The sequence below is a fragment of the Lemur catta genome, chromosome 10, assembly GCF_020740605.2.
Source record: "Lemur catta isolate mLemCat1 chromosome 10, mLemCat1.pri, whole genome shotgun sequence".
In the NCBI taxonomy this organism is placed as follows: Eukaryota; Metazoa; Chordata; class Mammalia; order Primates; family Lemuridae; genus Lemur; species Lemur catta.
Window position 1 is genome coordinate 36,506,604 of NC_059137.1, and position 17,617 is coordinate 36,524,220.

The following is a 17,617-nucleotide window of genomic DNA, read 5'->3' on the forward strand; positions in this document are numbered from 1 at the left end:
CCTGATTCTGATCTTTACAGAAGAGTTAAGAATATAAGAATTACATAAAGCACTAAGGACTATACAGCAAGGAAGTATATTATAACTATTTATATACATTTTCTTTTACCTCCTTGGTTGCATGCTAAGTTCTTTATCTTTGTAGTCACTTAACTTAGCCTAAAGCCTGGCACATGGTAGCTGCTTAAAATGTTTACTGAACTGAACTAAGGAGGAACTGAATCTTCACCAAATTAAACTGGAAAAATTTCTTTCTCCAGAGCAGAATTTGGTTCATTATAGCTGTGGACACATTTATACACACTTCTAGTCCTCCTTGTTGGGGTGAGGAGTGCAGAAGAGGATATACGGGACACAGTGGCTGGCTTCTGGGATGTGCCAGGGAAGTATCCCAGGAACAGCTCTCCCAGGGCTCTTCACGGCCAGCATCGGGCGCCCTCCACTGCAGTGGGAGCCGCAGCAGGAGAACCAGAACAGCATGTTCCAGCCGGAATGACAGACATCCCTCCCTCCCTCTGTCTCCCCAGCTCCCCCCTTAACCTCACCAGTCTTCAACCCTGTCCTGTTAGCTGCTTCCAATGGGGGCTGCTGAGCAGCTAGGAAAGAATGCAGGATGTGTCTCAGAAAGTCCAGCACTAGCTGAGAAACAATTTGTTTTTTCCTAAAAAGGGTTGTCTATAAAGTTACATAAGACCCAACTCTCCTCCATGGGAGCATTTCCAACTCTATCTGGAGAAACTCCTAGGGTTATTTAGAGTTTCAGGAAAAGGGCCTGGAATTTCCTGCTTGGCCAGCCTACCTCTGGGTAGAGGTAGGACGGTTACAGCAGAGGAAGCAGTAACCCTATGCTCCTATTGCCGGCTGCGGCCCCACTGAGTTCACCTCGGGACAGCAAATATCATGATCCATTAATAGTCAAATCTCACAATAAGAAGGAGCCCTGTTGCCAAAAACACAGCCCATCTGGCATCAAGTCTTAGCGGCCCCACCCAAAGGAGGCAGGATCTGGGGACTCTAAGGGCCCAACCCAGAAGCACAGCAACAGGGTGCTCTGGAAGAGTTTCCTTCTCTGCTGCTTTAGGCAAATGTATGAAGGGATTTGTTTGTGGCTCTGAGAACCTTAAAGGTGAAAGTCTTGCCCAAGGACTAAATGACTTAGTCCATAAATATTACCTGAGCACCTACGAAGTGCCAGGCACTGTAATATGTGAACAAAACAGAACTGGTGCCTGCCTTCATGGAGCTTATAGTTCACTTGGTGAGACTAAACAAATAAATAGCTCTGACTATACAAAGGCCCACTATGGAATGAGCTGCCTTCAGAGGAAAGACAGCTAAGTCATAAGAGTCAATTAGCATTTTTATGAGTCAGGGTGCAGTTTATACTGTATTGGCAACTAAAACTATCAGTGTTTGAACTAAAAACTCTGGCTCTTGAAGAGTCACTAAAAGCCATCAATAACCTGCTTTTAGTTGAGCTCCACTTTTATTTCCATTCACTTTGCGGGAGTTCAGTACCTGTTTTATAGCACATATTTTTATTTAAGGCATAGGAATTCACTTTAGCTAACAAATTACTGTCTATTACAATGAAGAAATAGAACCTTGATTTGTTCTTTCCAGCTTTAGGCCATTCATTTTTGTTTCTTTCTGGTCAATATAGAGAACTAAGAAAAGGTAGGTATACAACTCCACTCTTTTTGTTTTTGCTTTTTTTTTTTTTTTTTTTTGAGACAGAGTCTCACTCTGTTGCCCCGGCTAGAGTGCAGTGGCGTGACCACAGCTCACTGCAACTTCAAACTCCTGGGTTCAAGCGATCCTCCTGCCTCCACCTCCTGAGTAGCTGGGAATACAGGTGCACACCACTATGCCCGGCTAATTTTTTCTATTTTTTGTAGAGACAAGTCTCATTCTTGCTCAGGCTGGTCTTGAACTCCTGAACTCAAGTGATCCTCCTGCCTCAGCCTCCCAGAGTGCTAGGATTACAGGCATAAGCCAACAACTCTACTCTTAAGGACTAATTCTGTAGCACTAGGCAAGTTATCTGATTCACTTTAAAATGCGGATAATAATACATCTCCTACTGGGTGGTGGTAGGAGTTACAGAGAAGATATATAAGACATCTAGGACAGTGACTGGGATTTAGGGAGGGCTTAGTAAATGACAACTATAATAAATGTGAATCAGGAATCTCCTCTTTTCTTGAACCCAAATCTCTTCTATTGCTGTTTTGAGACTGTTCAACTTACCAATTTACAAGAGGGAACCATGTCATGGTCATAGCCAGTATTTTCTTTTTTTTTTTTTGAGACAGAGTCTCGCTCTGTTGCCCGGGCTAGAGTGAGTGCCGTGGCATCAGCCTAGCTCACAGCAACCTCAAACTCCTGGGCTTAAGCAGTCCTTCTGCCTCAGCCTCCCGAGTAGCTGGGACTACAGGCATGCGCCACCATGCCCGGCTAATTTTTTCTACATATATTTTTAGCTGTCCATATAATTTCTTTCTATTTTTAGTAGAGACGAGGTCTCGCTCTTGCTCAGGCTGGTCTCGAACTCCTGAGCTCAAACAACCCACCCGCCTCGGCCTCCCAGAGTGTTAGGATTACAGGCGTGAGCCACCGCGCCTGGCCTATAGCCGGTATTTTCTTTTCAGTAGGCATACTACCTCAAATTCTTTAACTTTTCTTCATACCTCTGTTCTTTGTCCTCTATAAGTTGTAAAGTAAAGCGGCTCTGTCCCAGGAAACATCCCAAGGCAACACATAGAAAGAAAGTTAGAGCGAATTTACAAGTTATTTGTGAATCAAGAATTTCCCACCCAATGAACACAGGCATGGTCTACTTCAATTGCTCACTGTCACCAGAACACAGGAGAAGCAAGTCCTCCACATAAACTCATGGGCTGACAAGATTCTCCCTAAACGATCTAATTATTTCCAGTCATGTACACCATGTGACTCCCTCTCACCCCAAGTCCCACAGCTTCTCTGTTAGAAAAGTCTCTCTGGTCCATCCTCTCTTCTAATTCCTACAGTCGGAGTCTAGAGTTGAGACCCCCTTTTCAAGGGCTATTAATTCAGTCTTTGGGTAGATTCCTGTGGGCCAGGAATTGAGATTATTGCTAGGAATACAGTAGTGAACAAAATAGACATTATCCCTGCCCTCATGGAGCTTAAAATCTAGTGCAGGAAGGCAGACAAACAATCACAAAAATAAAAATATAAACTGTGGCAAATCCCATGAATAAAGAATACAGGGTATTAAGAGGATCTGCTTAAGATTGCGTGGGTCAGAGCAGGCCTCTCTGGCAAAATGATGCTTAAGCTGAGGCTTGAAAGGCGAGTTGAAAAAAGTTAAACAGGTAAAGAGTAGGGAACAACATTCCAGGCAGAGGGGGCGACAACCTGCATGAGAGGCCCTGACACAAAAAGGTGGTTGGTATCTTAGAGAAACTGAAAGCAAGCCAGTGTGGCTGAAAGGTCCTTCATATTCGATAACCTGGAGGCCATTTGGTGATCCTGACATAAACAATTTCAGGGGTGTGGTAAGAAATAAAGTTAGACAGGAGAGGGTTCAAGAGTGAATGGCAGGCTGGGCACGGTGGCTCACGCCTGTAATCCTAGCACTCTGGGAGGCCGAGGTGGGTGGATCCTTTGAGCTCAGGAGTTCGAGACCAGCCTGAGCAAGAATGACACCCCGTCTCTACTAAAATAGAAACAAATTATATGGACAACTAAAACTATACATAGAAAAAATTAGCCGGGCATGGTGGCACATGCCTGTAGTCCCAGCTACTCGGGAGGCTGAGGCAGAAGGATTGCTTGGGCCCAGGAGTTTGAGGTTGCTGTGAGCTAGGCTGACGCCACGGCACTCTAGCCTGGGCAACAGAGTGAGACTCTGTCTCAATTAAAAAAAAAAAAAAAAAGAGTGAATGGCAAACTAAGCGGAGACTGCACGGCTGTAGTGAAGGCTAGCTGTTGAAGACAGCAGAGAACTGGGACAGAACCCAGCAGGTGATGTGGGGTCAGGAAATTTATCTTTAAATGAATATTTATTTTGTCAAATTAATATATGCACAAGGTTACAAAGTCAAATAGCACTATAAAGTTGATGATGAAAAATAGCAATGCCCAGCTCTACCCTTTTCCAACTCTGTGCCACTCTCTGAAAAATGCTATTTTCAAGTCCTTTAGCTGTTTAACTGGCATTTATGTCCATGTTTCTACATGATATGCTTATTTAATTGTTTCTTGATTTTAAACATTATCTTTTGACTTTCTAATATGCAAGGCAAAAACTTGGAATTTTTACACCCACCTTCTTGACAGTTTCTGGTTAAACTAACGTCCAGTGTTTACTATGACTGGGTAGTCCGTGATACCTTATTATTACTACATAATTTATAATATGACTTTTAATACTTGATTCTCTTTTGGTTTGTTTAGTTTTCTATATATTTGTCCCTAATTCTTCCCAAAGTCTTTAGCAGAACTGTAAAAATCCTTTAGAACTGTAAAAATCTCTCCTGATGTAAATTTACAAATAATCAAATATAGTTCCCTTTTTTTTTTCTGGAAGATCTTCCTTCTGGGCCTTTCTGTTCTCTTGCTACATCCTGAACTGAATCCTCTCTGGGTTTGCAACACCACTATTATGCTGGGCTTCTCTTTATCCTCATTCTAGGAATATATATCTCATGTCTTAAAAATGTTCCAATCCTTTAACTCAGTAACTCCACCTCTAGAATTCTATCCTAAGGGAATTATCAGAGATATGGACAAAGATTTTTGCATAAAGTTGTTAATCTTAGAATTTATTAGAAAAGTGAGAAACTATTAAAAAAAAAAGTCCAACATTAGGGTTAAGTAAGTTATGGCTTGTTCAACCAACAGATTTGTTATACAGCAATTAAAAATTTGGCCTCTAAGAACTGTTCAATGATATGTTTGCATTTTATACTTGTTTTCTAGATTCTCCACAGTGAGCATATATTTCATCTATATTAAGAAAAATGAGATAAAATATTTTTTTAGAAAATATTTTTAAATAAAATAGAGAAGATTTTTTAAGTTTCAAAGGGAAAATACACCCTTCATTTCATCTTTCCCTATAAAAAGACATATAAGTTTAAACACCATCTAGGTTAAAGTTGTGGGCAGCTAATATCATTTCCTTAGAACTATTCTTCACAATCCCATAATCTTGAATGAGAGATTTACAATCCTCATCTTTAAAGGAAGAAAACCCAGTGTGATATATCCCAAATCACACTCTTAGACAGTAGCACTATTTGGCTTTCAATTGTTGGGTGTGGGGCACCAGGGATTTTTCTTAAAGAAAAAAAAAGCCTTTACATCAGAGAGATGAGAGTTTGGGTCTAAGAGTAGTGCTACTCAAAGTGTGGTCTGTGGACCAGCAGAATCAGCCTCACCTGGGAATTTATTAGGCACAGGTAAATACATGGACCCCATGCCAGACTTATTGAATCAGAATTTCAGGGGTGATCCAGGTGATTTTTTTTTTTCTTTTTGTATCCTAAAGTTTGAGAAGCACAGGTCTAGAAGAAATTAAACAAAGAGGCAAACAGTACTTAGAGAGGAAGTGGTATAGAGCCCCTCCCTCAATGTTCAATGTATATTTTTTAAAAGCATAAACATTATTGTTAAATATTCTAAAAATGAAGATTGTTTTCGTATTATAAACTAGAAAGTATGGCTAGAAAAAATTTTCTTGACTCTGGATTAGAACAGGTTGACAAACTAGCAGACTAGACTAAAGGGATAAAAAGGATCTATAATTCATTCCACTTCCATGCAGCTCATTAAATGAATTAAGGCTAAGCGTTTCACATGGGGATTTGGGGATTGTATGTATGCAGTACCTATATTGGTTATATTTCTCTTGAACCATGGTTGGCAACTAGTGGGTGGTCAATTGAAGATTACAGGATCCCAAACCCAGCCACTTGTCTTTACCTCTTTCTACTTTGAAGTCATGACTCAGTAGGAGAAATATCTGTATTAGCAACTTTCAGACTGTGCTTCACGAAGCTCCCTCGGGGGACTAGGAAAAGGAAATGAAGGGGATGTAGAGGAAAGGAGGGAGAGAGACACGAACAGGTTAGACTTTACTTCTCCCAATTCCACACCTTCAACCAAAACAGTTCAGCTTTTATCTTTTTGTGTCCCCTTCTTGTAGAATATACTTGAACAAACGGCCTCCCTCTTTAAAAAAAAGTTTGAAATTCTCTATTCTCTACTAAATATTCTCACAATTCAATAAAAAGTCATAGCTGTCTTTTTTTCCCTTGAGACCAATGCTCCTTGTTAGCTATCCATCACCACCACCTGGTTGTCAGGAAGGAGTCCCAAGAGCATTGATGAGGGAGGTGGTCCTGCTTCCAGCCCTCCCTTCTCTAACTACTATCATTAGGGATGATTAACTAATAAGGTTGCAGGTTGCTGTGTTGGATGTCAGGCAAAGAACATTATATAAATCATGAAATAAATTGACATAGACTTTATGCTATCTAAGAAGTTAACTATAGCTGTAAGTATAAAGCAAAGAGAATATTTTAAAGAAGTAGAATAGCTCTTGTACAACCAACTAAGAGATGTTCTTCAAAGCAGTCACCTTGGGAGATTTAATTTATTCCAGTAATGCACCTATTCAAAATATTCCTAGAACTCCTTTTTACTACTGCAAAAAACCCACCTACCTAACCCACAAAAGTCAGATATAACCAACATTGTTTTAAGCCACTAAAGTTTTGGGGTGGTTTGTATACAGTAATAGATACGTGAGACAGAAATGTTTAAATCACTATGCTTTGGGAGATATTTAAAAGGAAATCATTAGACTTACAGAAAAACTCTAGCTATCCAGAACTCTCAGAAAATTAGTTGTTTGGCTGTAACTTTAAATAAACAAAATATAGCCAATTTTAAAAAACTATGGCTGTATATTTAACTAAACAGAACAAAACAATTTTCAAAGAACAAGAAAAGAACATTTTGGAAGTGAATCAATTCCAGGATGAATGGGACCAGCAGTAGGTCCCCAGCTTTCTCCTCTGGAGTTTTTATTTTTTGGGGTCATCTAAACCCTATCTATGCTGCCTTTAGGAATACTTTGCTTTCCTTTTTTCTTTTACCTGAGCATGAATAAAAATAACTTTCCATTTTCCTCTAAGTACACTAATTACAAGGGAACATTTTCTTTTTTAAAAGAACTTTACAGGAAAAGAAAGGAAGCATAAAAATATAAAAACAGATAAACAAGTTAAATATAGATTTTTGGATCCTAAGATAAGCAAGTTAAGTGTAGACTTTGGATCCTAAGATAACTAAATTCTAGCCAGAAGTTAGCTGGCCCTGTTTTTCTCTCTACCCAGTTATCAATCCATTGTCCTTGTCCACGGGATCTCATATAAGAAGTCAAAAACACAACATACATTTCAGAGCTCACAGTCTCCTCTTCTTAAGGAAGATAAAAATCTATTTTATTAAATCAAGAATTCCAAGGAACAGAGGTTTTCTTCCTTAGGTATCAAAATTAGTTTTAAAAAATGTTTGTTTTGGTAGAACTCTTTCTAAAATGTATTTATACACTTTTATTTGGAGTATATAGGCTATAATTTAACTTTTTCTCGATGACTCACTACTATTAACACTAATTAGCATACTAGCTTAAATATTATTCTCAATGTCTATTAAGAACTTACATACCAAATCATCAAACCCATAAGGATTGTGTGTTAAGAGTAAATATGGTTCACTTTTGCCATTTCTATCTAACAGTAATAGAACTTAGCCTGAGCAATTAGGCAAGAAAAAGAAATAAAAGGCACCAAATTGGAAAGGAAGAAGTAAAATTATCTCTATTCCAAGACAACATGATCTGGTATATACAAAACTCTAAAGATTTTACAAAAAAAACCTGGTAGAACTAATAAGTGAATTCAGCAAAGTTTCAGGACAGAAAATCACACATAAAATCAGTTTTCTATATGCTAAAACTGAATAATCTGAAAGAAAATTAAGAAAACAATTCCATTTACAATAATATCAAAAAGAATAAAATACTTAGGAATAAACAACCAAGGAAGTGAAAGACTTGTACATTGATAACTACAAAACATTGCTGTAAGAAATAAAACAAACAAATGGAAAGACATCCAGTGTTCATGGATTGGAAGACTTACTGTTGTTAGAGGTATCAATACTATCCAAAGTCATCAAGGGATTCAATACAATTCTATAAAAATCCCAACAATGTTTTTTGCAGAAGTAGAGAAATCCATCCCAGAATTCATATGGAATCTCAAGGAATTCTGAACAGTCCCCCCACCAAAAAAAAAAAAATCTTGAAAAAGAAAAGCAAAGTTAGAGGACTCATACTTCTTGATTTTCTAAGCTTATTACACAGCTACAGTAATCAAAATAGTATGGTACTAGCATAAAGACAGACATATAACTCAATGGAATAGAATAGAGAGCCCAGAAATAAACCTTCACATATCTGGTCAAATGATTTTTGACAAGGATGCCAACACCAATCAATGGATAAAGAACAGTCTTATCAACAAATGGTGCTAAGAAAACTGGATATCCACATGGAAGAAAATGAAGTTGAACCCTTATCTTATATCATATATAAATAAAAATTAACTTAAAGTGTATCAAAGACCTAAAGTTAAGAGCTAAACCATAAAAAAAAAAAACTTAGGGGAAAGCTTCCTGTCATTTAATTTGGCAATGATTCTAGGATATGACACCAAAAACACAGGCAACAAAAAATTAGATAAACTGGACTTCATCATATTTAAAAACTTTTGTGTATCAAAGAATGCTATTAACAAAGTGAAAAGGCAATCCATGGAATGGGGAAAAAATATTTGCAAATCATATATTTGATGATGGATTAATGTCTAAAATATATAAAAAGCTCTTACAACTCAACAACAATAAAAAACTCAATTCAAAAATGGACAAAGAACTTGAACGGATATTTGTCCAAAGAAGATACATAAATGGCCAATAAGCACAAGAAAAGATGCTCAACATCTTATCATTAGAGAAATGCAAATCAAAACCACAATGAGATACCACTTCATACCCATTGGGATGGCCATTATTAAAAAAACAGTGTTGGCAAGGATGTGGAAAAACTGGAACCCTCATGCACTGCTGGTAAGAATGTTAAATGGTGCAGTCATTGTGGAAAACAGTATGGTGGTTCCTCAAAAAAATTAAACATGAAATTACCGTGCAATCCAGCAATTCTACTTCTAGAACTGAAAGCAGGGACTCAAACATAATTGTACACTCATGTTCACAGCAGTATTATTCACAATAGCCAAAAGATGGAAGCAACCCTAGTGACCGTCAGTAGATAAATGGATCAACAGAATGTGGTATACATATGCCATGGAATATTATTCAGCCTGAAAAAGGAGAGACATTCTGATACAAATTACAATGTGGATGAACCTTAAAGACATTATGCTGAGTGAAGTAAACCAGTCACAAAGGGATAAATAGCTTACAATTCCACTTATATGAGGTACCCACAGGATTCAAATTCACAGAGAAAGAAAGTAGAATGGTGTTTGCTAGGGGTGAGGGGTAGGGGAAAATGAGGAGTTGCTATCTAATGGGTACGGAATTTTAGTCTGGGAAGATGAAAAAAGTTCTGCAGATGTTATAGTGGTGATGATTGCACAACAATATGAATGTACTTAATGCCACTTGAGAATGGTTAAAATGGTAAATTCTATGTTATGTATATTTCACCACAATAAAAAAAGAGAGTAAATGTGGTACAACAGAGGTTCTACTAAGTTATGCTTTTTATTAGAATCCCACTCCCCTACTCCCACCACCCAGCTCTCTGAGAGCAATGTTGACATCTGACCACTCAAAATAATGCTCTCATTTTGCACAATGGACTCATTAACAGAAATTTAAATATTACATGCCAATGTTTGAGTGGATGTTTCTTCTGGGTAACCTCAACACTGATCAGTCAGACCATCTCTACAGAGCCTGACCTTACCCTAACATGCAGTGAACCATCCCTTCAGTCAAGTGACTTTTAACAGGTGCACAGTTGTTGAGTATGAGTATCAGGGAGAAATGGGTGAGTTACTATCCTAAATTTGCAGGCAAGTCCAGAGAGGAAAATAGGACACATAAGCCTCCCCATGAACTTGCCAGATTTAGCAAGTGAAAATACAGGACTCCCTGTTGTTTATCTGAAATTCAAGTTTAACTGGGCATCCTGTGTTTTATCTGGCAACACTGATGCAGGTGAGGATAAAGTAAAAATGCCCATTAAAAATGTATTGGTTACAAAAAAAAAAAAGGTATTGCTTAATCCATCCAGCTCAGGATCCCCTCCCCAAATATTGGGTTTCTATGATCCAAGACTTTATGAAGACATGTCAGAGGGCACGAAAAAGAAAATGGAGAAGGATAAATCAAACCTAGAAATGGGTGAGTGAGAACATACCCAGCCTCCAATTAAGGCAGGCCTGGATTCAAAAATGAATCTTAAACACCAACAGAGAAATCAGAGGAAATCAGATTGTGACCTGGCTCAAAGCAGTAAAGAAACAACGGTGGTAAGTGCCCTATGGCCAGCCATTTAGCAGAAGGAGGGGCACAGGTAACAGAATGCCAGAGATACTGGCTGGATTTGCTCTTCCTTTCCCTAAACCATACCACTGCTTAATATCTAAGGAGCCTCCTAAGAAACTCCAATTGCTATTTTTATTTGCTAATACTTTTAGCCTCAGTATAATGCCACTACTAACTACAAGTAGTTAGGCAACTGCTTCCTTAGCTTATAAACTCCTACAGCTTTCCAGCCATTGTTTCATCACTTAGCAATACTACCTACTTCCCCGCAGAACTTGGGCCAAAACTGAGGTCTCCAAACCCTTTTTTACTCTCAGGAAACTGAATCTACTCAGGTCATCCTCCTAGGAGTCAACAAAAACAGGTTTCAGGCTCTCTGTTCTTTGAGAATTCCATCTTTAAAAGGTCGATATTCTTGTTTATCACCGACACTGTTCACATAGCGGTAATCTTTGCCTGACTCTGCTCTAAAGAGACATAAATGATCCATCTGTCTTGATCATACTACAGTGGCATTTGGGAACCTTTGATATCTCTATCACACACTCGGCCTGCATGGGATGTCTACCTCTCCAGTCCCTGAGAGGAAGGGGTATCCAGGAGGTAAATGGTACTTCATTTCTCCAATCCCTCCTGAAGTACCAGCTGATCAGCTGCACTGAGTCAGCTTTAAAGGTTGTGGCTGGCCTGCAGAATTCTTCCCCTGAGAGAGCAGCTAGTCTACAGGGGAAGAGGAGCAGTTGCTGGGGCAAAGCTCTTTCTTGATTATCTGTGTAGCCTCTCAGGCACTAACCAATAAGAATTTCTGCAGCTCCAGCCCTGCCTTTTTTTTTTTTGGTAAACAGAACATAAACAGAAAACAGCTGATGCATAGAAGCTCCTATGCAAATGAGATTAGATGAATGAATAGAAAGGCTGGATGTATTCCTAGACTGAAAGAGTGAAGTAATCCCCCAGATGTTCTTCCTTTTCCCCCTTTCATGTAACTGGAGACACCTTTCCCACTTATGCACTCTGCCTTCCCACCCCTGCACTGGAGTCATTCATTCATCCATCCATCCGATATTTACTGAGTGCTGTCACATGCCAGGCACTGTGCTGCAGACCATGGATACACAGATGAATAGCATAGGGTCCTTGCCTCCAGCCCAGTCCCCCATGTCGGCAGGGCCAGCATGGAGGTCCACAGCCAGCCTCGGGCAATGGGATCACGGTGAGTGCAGTGGCAGGGGACGGGCAAACTGCCAAGCCAAAGGTTTTACCCCCCAAAACTGGATACATGACAGAGAGGGAGAGGGAGAGGGAGGTCTGAAGCCAGCCAGTGCAAGGCAGATATCAACTTGGGATAGAGACTTGGGCTGGGGCTGGGCTGTGCTGAGGTCCCTGCTGCAGTCGCGGGCCCGGTGGCTGGCGGCCACGCTCCTCCGGGGCTGTCACAGGAGATTTGGGTACAACGACGACCACTGGGCGCGAGTCGGTTGGGGGGGGCAGTTTGAGGAGACGGTTGGGAGTGGATCTGGGGTGGCGCCCAAAGGGATGGCTGGTGCTGGGTGTTTGAAGGTCCCGTGGACGGTGGAGCTGAGGGGTCAGGAGAAGGACTGGGGATGAGGTCTGTCTGCGGGGTCAGAGCCGAGAGGGAGGGTGGAGCCGAGGGGGAAGGGTTGCGGGGAAGGGCGGCGGCGCTGAGGGATGGATAGGTGGGCAGACAGAGTGTCTTCTCCTAAGGGATCACTTAGAACGTAGGGACAATGGATCTCTAGGACCCCGCTGGCCTCCGGAGAGGCGCTCCTACCTCGTTTCTCGTCTCAGCCTGGTCCTTCCGCGCGGACTGCGGCGGCTGCTGCAGCGGCGGCGGCGGCGGCGGCGGCGGCGGCGGCGGCGCCTCGCGCCCTCCAGGGGCCGGGACACGCCGGCGCCCCCTCCTCTCCCGACGGCTTGGTAACGCCCGGCCCCCCTGCCGGCGTGGCGCCGATGGTGCGATCCGGGTTGCCCTCGAGCCGCCCGCCCCTCCCGCGGCGGGTGGGTTCGGCCGGATGAGCCCGCGGTGCTCCCCGGCTGCCCGGCTCCCGCAGCGAAGGGCGCAGGCAGAATCACGCGCCGCGCTTTCCGCGGGGGACGGCGAGGCTTCGGCCGGGCCCCGCCTTCTGCGGACCGCGCCCCGCGCCTGCGGGGGTGCCCGGCGGCCTGCGGCCCCTGGGCGCTGGAACCTGGGGAGGCCTGCGCCGGCCTGCTGGCCTGGAGGGCGGGTGCGTGTGGGCTCCCAGCTTCGCCCAGAGCAGCGGTTGTTAACCCTGGCTCCGCAGTAGAACCTCGTGAGGAAGTTAAAAACAAACAAACAACACAACAACATAGCAACAAAAATCAGGGGCCCGACCTGACCCAAGACTGACTCAGAATTACTGTAGTGGCGTGACGTGGGGGTTGGGTGGCGCCCAGGCTTCGATATTTTTTAAAAGCACCCTATGCACAGCCAGGGTTAAGCAGCCTTGGTCAATCCTGGACCCCGTGCGCCTCCGCTCTTCGCTCTTCAGTGCGGAGCGGGTGGGGACGTGCAGGATGCCTGTGTCTCCTGCTTCTAGCCGAAGAGGGGTGGGGGCAAGCAGTCCTTCAGCAAATAGTTACTGAAAGCCCGCCAAGAAAAGTCCGTTCTATCCGTGAAAGAGACCCTGTACATTCGGCCGGGCGAGGTGGCTCACGCCTATAATCCCGGGCCTCTGGGAGGCCGAGGCGGCAGGATCGCTCGAGGTCAGGAGTTCGAGACCAGCCTGAGCGAGACCCCGTCTCTACTAAAAATAGAAATACATTATCTAGACAACTAAAAATATACATATAGAAAACATTAGCCGGGCATGGTGGCGCATGCCTGTAGTCCCAGCTACTCGGGAGGCTGAGCCCAGGAGTTTGAGGTTGCTGTGAGCTAGGCTGATACCACGGCACTCACTCTAGCCCGGGCAACAAAGTGAGACTCTGTCTCAAAAAAAAAAAAACAAAAGAGAGACCCTGTACCTTAGGGCAAGGAAGCAGATAAATGTCACAATGTGTCATGCATCTTTAGGCTTCACAGAAGTGGTATGAGCTGAGCCTTGAAGAATAAGTAGCGGGTAAAGGGGTGGGGGAATCCGCATGTGCAAAAGAACAGAGGGGCAAAATAACTGGTATGACTGAGGTGTGGGGTGCAATGGAGAGAGACCAGGAGAGACGGTCAGGCTTTGATGATGAAAAGCCTCCTGTCACACACTAAGGAGTTGGGATTTACCACTGTCAACAGTGGAGAAACACTGAAGGGCTTTATGCAGAGGCAGGAATTGCCTGTTTAGAAATAAAGTTCTAGGCTTGCATGATGGTGAAGTGGAGAGGGCTAGGGCTGCCAGCAGGGGGACCCATGAGGTGGCATGTTTGCATCGTGTGATTCCTCGGTTAAATGATCCAGGGTGGCGACTTTTTACCCAAACTAGGCCAATTAGAGTCCCTTTCCTGAGAATTTGGAATTGGAGGAGAGGGAGCTACACCTCTGCTCATGGTTGGACATATGATGGAAATTTGGAAACTGTGGGTAGCCTCCTTCTACTTGCCCATTTGGCCTGAGTAGCATAGAAAACTAGCTACGAGAAGGATCAACCTGTTGCACACAGAGCAGCCACGTCTAGACACAAAGAGATGACTCCCTAAGTTGCTGGGGCCTTCAGCATCTGGTTTCACTTCTTACTAAGGCCCAGCTTGATTCCTGCACTGGGTTCATGATGCATCCTTCTATCCATTTATATAGTCTTATTTTTGGCTTCGGCAAGTGAGAGTTACTTCCTATTATTTGTGTTAAAGGATAATTTTCAAAAAGGTAAAATCACGAGCCCTATAAAAATACAAAATGAACACATTCCAAAGATTTTATTAAACTCACTAATGAGGGAATCGGTAAGATACTAAAACCAGTTCAAATGAGGACTCAACGTTTAGAAATTTCTCTACTGGACAAAATTCATTTGCATCATCCAGGACAGGAATCATTTGCATTGTTATGGGCAGGAAATATTTTGCATTCAGTATTCCACAAGTTAACCTCTATCTCTAAAGAGTTAGAAAACAGCCTAGTTGTAAAACAGGAACCTAGTCAAAGGAAATCAAAGGCTCTCACCTCTAATAGAATCAAATAATCCCCAAGGGCCCTTAGCACCCAACATTCCATTAAAAGGACACCCATTTCAAACAAAGTCTTCCACAATTTTTCTGGACACTTGCAAATCAAAGAATATATAAAAACACAGAGCCATGAAAAAACATGATACTTTAAGGAAACTACAAATAGTTAAGTGTGGGTGAAATGTAGGAAGAAGGCAGGAGTGCGGTTATGAATGGCCTTGTATGTATGTTCAAGAGTTTGAATTTTATTCTGAAGGCTGTAGACACCATTATTTAAAGCAGGGGAGTGATTTGAACAGATCTGAACTTTTGAAATCTTACTCTAGTAGAGACTGGTAATTATGATGAGAAGTGAGAGGATCTGAATTAGGGCAGTGGCTGAGGACTTAGGTCAGAGGACATAGAGTCAAAAGCAATTTAGGGTGCAAAATCTGTAGCACTTAATGAGTAAATAAATGTGTCATGGTGAGTAGGGGAGTAAGGTAGAGCAAATAGTCTAGGATGACTCCCAGGATCCTCCAAATGCTGTATATTCTCCCAAACGCTTTGCATGTATCTTAGAAGATTTGGGGCTGGAATCACAGGGATATGCTGGGGCTAGGACAGTGCTCTGGTTTCTCTGTTTCTGGCAGTGGTAAATAAGGTTGGGTTACTTCCCTGATGAGTTCTTAAAGATAAAGGTGCAGGGTGAGCTGGATGGTCCCGTGACCTCCCTGTGTTTCTGGGAGCCTATTGAAAAGAACAATTGTGAACCTTGCCTATGTAAATTGGAGCTGCCTCTGGGTTTTTGCTATTGGCAGCAGAGAATAAAAACACCCAGCAGAGAATAAAAACAATCGAGCTCAGGTAAAACAATGTCCTCAAACAACCCAATTTCAGAAAGCCCCTCATGAGACTTTTTACTGGGATGGAACAGTGTCTTGTCTGTTTCTTTTTGGACATCTGCTTCATTCTTCTTTCTACAGACTAGATTACTTGGCTCACTTTATCCTTTTATTTACAACCAATCATGGTCACTTTAAAATGAAGGCCCCAGGTCCTGAAACTACATGACCTTTGAATTCCTGTCCTCATCACTGACTTAGTTTCACACAGTTCTAATTCTGATTCCTAGAGAGAGAAGCTATATTGGGCCAGTTGTAGCTAGAGGGAGTGGAGTCAACTGGTACAAATATGACCACCTAGAGTCACCCTTTCATCAGGAACTGTGTGGGAAGAGTCAGTAATCTCTGAATTTAGTGCCCTGATTATCAGAGAGGAAGCTATTGAGCAAATCAATGGGATCATTTGATAACCCAGTGCTTGTATGCTCCATAGCCAATCCACAAAGCCCTTTGGTTCTGTCTTTAAAATATATTGCATATTCATCCACTTACTTCTCCACTGCAACCACCGTAGTCCAAGCCACCACCATTCCATGCCTACACAACTGTAATTGCCTCCTAGTCTTCCTGATGTCACTTTTGCACCCCTATTCTCCATAGAGTAGCCTGAGCAATCTTTTCAAATGGGTTTTAAAGCTCTCCTCTGCTCCTCATCATATCTAACCACCCTGTCCTTTGCTCACCATGCTTCATTCACATTAAGCTTCTTACTTTTTCTTACACACAAAGCTCGCTCCTATCTTAGGAACTTTACGCTAGCTATTTATTCTGCACGGAATGCCTTTCCATCAGACTTTTGCAGGACTAGAGCCTTCCAGCCATTTATGTCTCATTTCACATGCTGCTTCCTTAGAAAGGCTTTCTCTGACTACCAAATACAAACTGTAGGCACACCTCATCTTACTGCAGTTTGCTTTATTGTGCTTCACAGATATTGTGCTTTTTTTACAAACTGAACATTTGTGGCAACCCTCTGTTGAGCAAGTCTATTAGTGCCATAGCATGTGTTCACTTCATGTCTTTGTGTCACATTTTGGTAATTCTCACAATATTTCAAACTTTTTAATTATTATCATATATGTTACAGTGATCTGTGATCAGTGATCTTTGATTTTACTATTGTAATTGTTTATTTTTTATTTTTGGGGTTTTTTTGAGATGAGGTCTTACTACGTTGCCCAGGGTGGTCTTGAATGCCTGGGCTCAAGTGATTGCTCTTGCCTCAGCCTCCCAAGTAGCTGGGACTACAAGCATGCCACTGAGCTTGGCCCTGTAGTCATTGTTTGTGGCCACCACGAACCATGCTCATAAAAGATGGTGAACTTAATCAATAAATGTTGTGTGTGTTCTGATTACTTCACTGACTGGCCATTCCCTCATTTCTCTCCCTCTCTTTGGGCTTCCTTATTCCCTGCGACATAATATTGAAATTAAGCTAAGTAAGAACCCTGCAGTGGCCTCTAAGGGTTCAAATGAAAGGAAGAGTCCCACATCTCTCACTTGAAATCAAAAGCTAGAAATGATTAAGCTTAGTGAGGAAGGCATGTTGAAAGCTGAGACAGGCCAATAGCTAGGCTTCTTGCACCAAACATCCAAGTTGTGATTGTGAAGGAAAAGTTCTTGAAGGAAATTAAAAATTCTGCTCCAGTAAACACACCAATGATAGGAAAGTGAAACAGCCTTATTGCTGATGTGGAGAAAGTTTGAGTTGTCTGGATAGAAGATCCTACCAGCTACAACATTCCCTTACGTCAAAGCCTAATCTAGAGCAAGGCTCTAAGTCTCTTCAATTCTATGAAGGCTAACTGGGGTGAGGAAGCTGTGGAAGAAAAGCTGGAAGTTAACAGAGGTAGGTTCGTGAGGTTTAAGGAAAGAAGCCATCTCCATAACATTAAAATGCAAAGTGAGGCAGCAAGTTATCCAGAAAATCTGGCTAAGATAATTGATGAAGGTGGTTA

General features: G+C 42.1%; 1 protein-coding gene across 1 annotated transcript in view; it reads right to left on the reverse strand.

The window, feature by feature from the left end:
- Positions 1 to 12,502, reverse strand: part of RUSC2 (RUN and SH3 domain containing 2) — a 54,603-nt gene extending 42,101 nt beyond the window's left edge. The window contains exon 1 of the mRNA XM_045562874.1: positions 12,431 to 12,502. The gene's annotated coding sequence lies outside the window, so the exon portion shown is untranslated. The remainder of the gene's footprint in view (positions 1 to 12,430) is intronic.
- Between the last annotated feature and the right edge of the window lie 5,115 nt (positions 12,503 to 17,617).